Source organism: Haliotis rubra, unplaced genomic scaffold, assembly GCF_003918875.1.
Source record: "Haliotis rubra isolate DU_JTF1 unplaced genomic scaffold, ASM391887v1 Scf133, whole genome shotgun sequence".
Lineage (NCBI taxonomy): Eukaryota > Metazoa > Mollusca > Gastropoda > Lepetellida > Haliotidae > Haliotis > Haliotis rubra.
In genome coordinates, this window is record NW_025765259.1 from 671,553 (window position 1) to 678,677 (window position 7,125).

A 7,125-nucleotide genomic window follows, 5' to 3' on the forward strand; every position below is an offset into this window, starting at 1 on the left:
GCGGGGTGGGATGTACCTGTGTTTGCTGAGCATGTATGTAAGGCGGGGTGGGATGTACCTGTGTGTGCTGAGCATGCATAAGGCGGGTGGGATGTACTTGTGGCTGAGCATGTATGTAAGGGGATGTACCTGTGTGTGCTGAGCATGTATGTAAGGCGGGGTGGGATGTACCTGTGTTTGCTGAGCATGTATGTAAGGCGGGGTGGGATGTACCTGTGTATGCTGAGTATGTAAGTAAGGCGGGGTGGGATGTACCTGTGTATGCTGAGCATATGTATGTATGTAAGGCAGGGTGGATGTACCTGTGTATGCTGAGCATGTATGTAAGGCAGGGTGGGATGTGTGTATGCTGAGCATGTATGTAAGGCGGGGTGGGATGTACCTGTGTATGCTGAGCATGTATGTAAGGCGGGGTGGGATGTACCTGTGTGTGCTGAGCATGTATGTAAGGCGGGGTGGGATGTACCTGTGTGTGCTGAGCATGTATGTAAGGCGGGGTGGGATGTACCTGTGTGTGCTGAGCATGTATGTAAGGCGGGGTGGGATGTACCTGTGTGTGCTGAGCATGTATGTAAGGCGGGGTGGGATGTACCTGTGTATGCTGAGCATGTATGGATGCAGGGTGGGATGTACCTGTGTGTGCTGAGCATGTATGTAAGGCGGGGTGGGATGTACCTGTGTGTGCTGAGCATGTATGTAAGGCGGGGTGGGATGTACCTGTGTATGCTGAGCATGTGTGTAAGGCGGGGTGGGATGTACTTGTGTATGCTGAGCATGTATGTAAGGCGTGGTGGGATGTAACACAGAACTCACTAAACACATTTTGTTGGCATACTAATGTAAAATCAATGATGGAAATGCAATGGAAACATGTTGATGAACCTAATTATGTGGTCGAGTTGATTTAATTACTGGTTTGTAAATATTCTGGTTACATCTTTTAATGTCTCTTGTTTCTGTCTAAGCCAGTGCCTGTTCAAGCTATCTCACTTAAGTTGTATACAACACAGATTTCCCCCAGCACTTATATATTCAATATAACTACTATAAAAAAATATTATAGCCACTTTCACTCTAATACCAAGCGCATTGTATTGTCTGCCCTTTTCTTATCTACGTCAAAACACGCCTTGAGCAGACACTTCCACAACTGGCCATAGCATTGCAGGAAGAGTGGGCAAGAATTCCGCAAGAGCGACTTCGTCCACTTATCCCAGAATGTGTCGAGACGGTGCCGAGCAACAATTGCTGCCAATGGTGACCATACAAAGTACTAACTTTGACGCCATCTTGTGGGCTCAAGTAAACAGAAACACAACAATGAAGGCTGTTTTTGTGTTGACGCTTTGTCTATAGACAAGTTTTCACCTTTTTACCATTGAAATTACATGAAATTTTTGCTCATAAACTAACGCTATAAATTCTTCTAAAAATGGCTTTTTCGTTTCTTGTTTTTTTTCTTTCAGCAGTTTGTGTTGACCTTCTAAGTACAAATTGTAATTTGAACCTGTTACTCTTTTTAGTTTAACTGTAGCTACTGTTGCCTGTACGTAACCTATAATTCATAGACGCTATATGATATGGTTTGTGAAACATATCTGTCAGATATTTTAATAGAATTTTCCACATTTTTTGCAGAGCTGAAACTGACTAGTAAACGTTGTTTGCGAAATGAAGACAAATAGCTCACATCACAGTAGCCCGTTCTGTGTTTCCTTCACACATGAACCACGTCCACTACTACAGTTACACACAATATATCTATCAGTTTCACATATCGAATCTAACGTATCATGGAGTCCCGGATTTGGAATGATACTTTCACAATCAAATAACACTCTGCTTATGATTAGAATACGTTCAACGAACAAATCATTCATTTCTTATAGTCCGTTTGCAGTGAAAACGTACCGATGAATTTCACATGAAACAAAAAAGTAAATCAAATAAAGTGAAATTTTGATTGCGAATCCTCATAACTTTACCTTGCCAATTGAACATTAAAATCTCAGAAGTTTATTCAACTTAGGATAAAAGTTGTATAACAAACGATCATAGGTTCAAATTGCTATTGTTGGTTTGTAATACAAGGGGGTATGCACATTAAATGAAACCTCGAGAACAAGAAGGGTTGGTTTCTACGGTAGTCTAAGTTAACGCTCATCACGCACCGCACGTGCATTTGTTTCACTGTTCCAACTACTGCGCGTACCCCCTTGTAATACAAACCAAAAATAGCGATTTGAAACTATGATCGTTTGTTAAACAGCTTTTATCCTAAGCTAAATAAAATACTGAAATTTAAAAGTTCAATTGGCAAGGTAAAATTATGATGATTCGCAATCTTAATTTCACTTTATTTGATTTACTTTTTTGTTTAAAGTGAAATTCATCGGTAAGTTTTCACTGCAAACAGACTATAGTGAGGGGTATGAGATAGCCGGGGAATTTATTTATTTATTTGGATCCTGAATTTATATATTCCCGTGATCAAGTAACGAAAATGAAAACTGTAGTAGATTTAGCACAGTTATTTTCAAACCATGTGTCTAATAGAGATACAACAGTGTCAAGACAGACTTTTGATTACTTCACTAATACATGTTCAAACTGACAATCTTGTACTTTGCGAAAAGTATCAGTTGTTCAAATACTCGAAGCAATCAGCTATGTGTGATTTACACGTGAACAGGATATGTGTCATGTATTGAGAATTAAAGCAAGTTTGCTGTGTCAATAGTATTAAAGGTGGGCTGGGCTCCGAATATTCAGCTCCCAGCGAATCTGATTCACGTAATTTAAAACTGACGTTCTTTGTCTGATAGCTCACTGAACTGTTGGACATTGATCTGACACCCAGAGCTGTATCGCCTCCGGGATTGTATCACTTCAGGACAAGGTAACGAAGCTGGAAAGCTGCATTAGTAACATCAGAACTTGGGTGAGAATCAACTTTCTCAAACTAAATGACAACAAAACGGAAGTATTCATTGCTGAGACAAAGCACTTACAGGAAAGTATGACAGAATTCTCAGTCAATATTAGACCTGTGAATGTGCCTGCCTCTTCCCAAGTGAAGAATCTAGGAGTTGTTTTCGACTCCCACGTGACCATGAACAAGCAGGTCACCCAAATGTGCCAGTCTTCTCATTACCATCTTCATCAGATTGGTAAACTAAGACGATATCTGTCAGATGAAACCGCCAAAACTCTCACTCAAGCAACAGTCATATCTTTTGTTTGGGATAACAGCTTCCCTGGTTCATCGACTCCAGGTTATACAAAACACGGCAGCCAGGATCATAACTCGAGAACAACATCACCCTCAGGTTAAGAGAACTGCATTGGCTACCTGTTGCTAGACGCATACAATTCAGGGTGTTCACCATCATCTACAAGTGCCCGAAGACCAACACTGCTCCATCTTACTAGTCATCTCTTCTAAACAACCATAGACCAACAAGAACTCTCAGACCACAACTCGTCAGACCATCCAGGACCAAACACGGGGACGCTGCTTTGAATGTGCTGCTCCCATGCTATAGAACAACCTTCCTATGTCGCTAAAATCTGCTCCAAGTCTACAAACTTTTCGAAAACATCTAAAGACACATCTATTTGAAATGAAATAGACTGGGACTGCACAAGCACCTGTGAGCAGCCTAGCTGGAACTCGGCGCAATAAAAGTAGATTATTATTATTATTAAGTTACACTGCCCAGTAAGATACACAGGTCCCAGATACTTGCCACTTACATTCTCTCTGAATACTTTGTATTGATGTATTTAATGACCACTGCATCGTTCAGGTTGTCACGTGATCATTCCCCAGTTGAAACTAATGCAGGAGTTCACCGGATATCAAGAAAGTTTTGTTAAGAATTCGCCATTTTTCACTGAGTTTCATCATTTAATGAACTCATGACAATAATCTTTTCAACGTTACGAATTTGTTTTACAATACATCAGTTCATGTGTAAACAGTATCTTTAAACAGTATGGAATATTTTTCGAAATCTAGTTTAGAACAGTTGACTGAAGTAAGTGGCTAAATTTACACTAGTGAGTCTAAACTTTTGATGGGTAGTATACATGAACGAATCTTTATACGGCAGCAACACATATTTTACGCCCGTTTCCTAAGGTTCATGAACGGCGTATTTGAAACATAACATTGTTGACACGTTTCAGGTTTCGTTCACATATAAGACACACAACGAGGCATGTCGGGTTTGGTTAGAAGAGTCAACCTCAGCGGTCAAAGACAGAAAGGTGTTCAATCCTTCTCTTGCCTGACTTCAGTTGTCTGCATGCTACACATGAGTTTCTCTCACCTGCAGAGTTTGTTTCACAATAACCTAGCCTGATGTATTTATGTATTCATTCGGTAGTTTCTTGCATTTAGGTTTAGGCATTTCTCACTGGCTATAATTTCCAGACCTAACTCCTCACATCAGATACGAATGCTTATCCTACTTGACGTTTATCTATTTTGTCTTACAAAATATGTGTTTCATCCTTTTTCTATTTCCTGCCGTGACCTCTGTGACATAATGTATAATATGAAGTCAACAGCTCGACGTGACTGTCATCTTGGATCGGTGTCAGAACAGAAGCCATCCTAATGATGGTGTCCACGTTCGGATTCTGCATCAGAATATTTTCGTAATCTCTCCTGACTGACTCTTTGAACCCATGCTAGGCTACCTTCCAGTTTCCCTCGCCAGTCAAAATACACTAGAGAATACTTTCCAAGTTTCCCTATCCTGGCAGTAAGAGCAACAATTGTTTCATGTTTAACAAACCAGGACTGATCGGTGCATCTTGAAGATTCGTTTTAAGATGGTGCACCTTCTCTGTTGTAGTGTGCATCTGATGTCCCATCCCATCATGCCTGATGCATCACGCAGAGGGAGCCGGACCAGTTGGAGGAAATGAACAGATTTCAAGATTTCGAACAGCCTGACAAAGGCTCCAACATTAACAACGTTGCATTACTTGTGTTTTCTGTAACACCTACATCTATTTTACCTCTGTCAGCTATTAATCAGCAACAATATGGAAATGCATATTGCTGACACCACCGATCCGACTGGTTCTGACGTATTAAAGAATAGCGGTTGTTCGTTAGCCGACATTGTGGTCATCCTGTGCACTGATGGCTTTGTTAAGGATGCAGATTGGGTAGCTGTGGCTGCACTGCTTGGCCAGTTTTCTGTTAAAGCACAAATATTTGCTGTTGCTAGCATTGGGCACTATGGGTTCCTCCTTTAATGCAACTGCTTTGAACCATCGTAGTGAACACATCTTCCACCTTGATGTTCAGAAAGTAGTGATGAAGATTGCGCCATGTTCTCAAAGGAGGTAAATTGTTCGAGGGCAGACTTTAAACGTGACTAAGATGATCAAATACCTGTACATGACATTATTTCATATTCAATAAAAATATGTCTCTAAGTACATGTTCATTGTGTCTATCATGAGATAATAGAACATATTTTATATCATGGGATGTGTATTCCTCAGATATTATGTCAAAGTTTTGTTGCTCTTTTTTCACAAAACCAAGTAACACGGTATTCAGTTAACAGTTTCAAAAATCATACTTTGAATGGAGTTTTCAATGACAGTTATGTGAGGGTGTCTCTCGGCCCTGTAATGGTATTTCTATTTCATATAACAGTTGCTTCTTTTGAGATGTTGCTGGTATAATGCTTCCAGCGGCGTTAAACCATACTCACTCACTCACTCACTCGTTGCATCATGCATATTTTGTAGTTTATGTTGGTTTACGTGGCACATGGCACCTGACGGCTGTCTGTCTGAAAGCGATCACACGAATTACAGTTCCTTCAAAATTCCAGAGCATACGGCGTTAATACCCATAGGTAATTGTATTTGTGTTCTGATTAGTAAGTTATTATAATTGACAAAACACAACCGTCACAAACATAAATACAATATTTGTCTCAACTTATCCCAAACCAGTCGTCCGAAATATGATAACGTTTCAGTTCTATTCGTTGATGCATTGAAGCCGTGGCATTTGTACACATGTATATAATCACTATTTGTATACATGTATATAATCACTATTTGTACACATGTATATAATCACTATTTGTACACATGTATATAATCACTATTTGTACACATGTCTATACTCACTATTTGTATACATGTATATAATCACTATTTGTACACATGTATATAATCACTATTTGTACACATGTATATAATCACTATTTGTACACATGTATATAATCACTATTTGTACACATGTATATAATCACTATTTGTACACATGTATACAATCACTATTTGTACACATGTATATAATCACTATTTCATTTTTATAAAACTGCTGACAGTGGTCGCGAAGCTGAAAGATGCGTACTATAATCTTTTCAACCTGTGCATTGTTTTGCGACATTGCCTGAAGGGCTCACCATCGTGTTATCCCTGCCATCATGTCGAACTGTTCTTCTTATGACGTTTATGGCTGATCTATTGAGATTGTTGAAAAATGTTTTATTGTCAGGCATGTTGAGTCTTTCAAAACTGCCCTTATCTGCATGTTGTCCTCCCAATGACACGCAAATGCAACATTTAGGGGTAGCTAACTTTGCAATCAATACACTTTCACTCTGCACTTGTAGCGCTCAAACCCTTGTCCTTATCTGTAATCTGATCGCAGAAAGGAAAACATACCTTGCCGCCATGGTAACTGTCCAAGCTGGCTGACATTTTTTTGTTTAGATTCAATGGTTTTCTTTATATAAATAAAAGTGAACAAGGCTCTTTCCAACTATACATTGTTTTTCTCAGTAAACTTCTGATGACCCAGACTTTGGTGCTGTCATCTCGCCCATCTAAATCACCACTGACACTATATCCCGAATTGGGCTCTACTTCTCGAGCAAGGGTCTCACGTACTGCACGACCGGTCAAGCAAAGGAGCTGATCATGTTTTAGATGCATATGCGTGTTCCTTCGTCTACTCAAGGAGCTGATCATTAGATGCTTACAGATAACAAACACGTTTTAGATGCAGAATTTATATTAAACATAAAGATTAGGCTTCGCTAACCCTCTTCATCTGTGTATTTCCCTGACAGTCTGTCG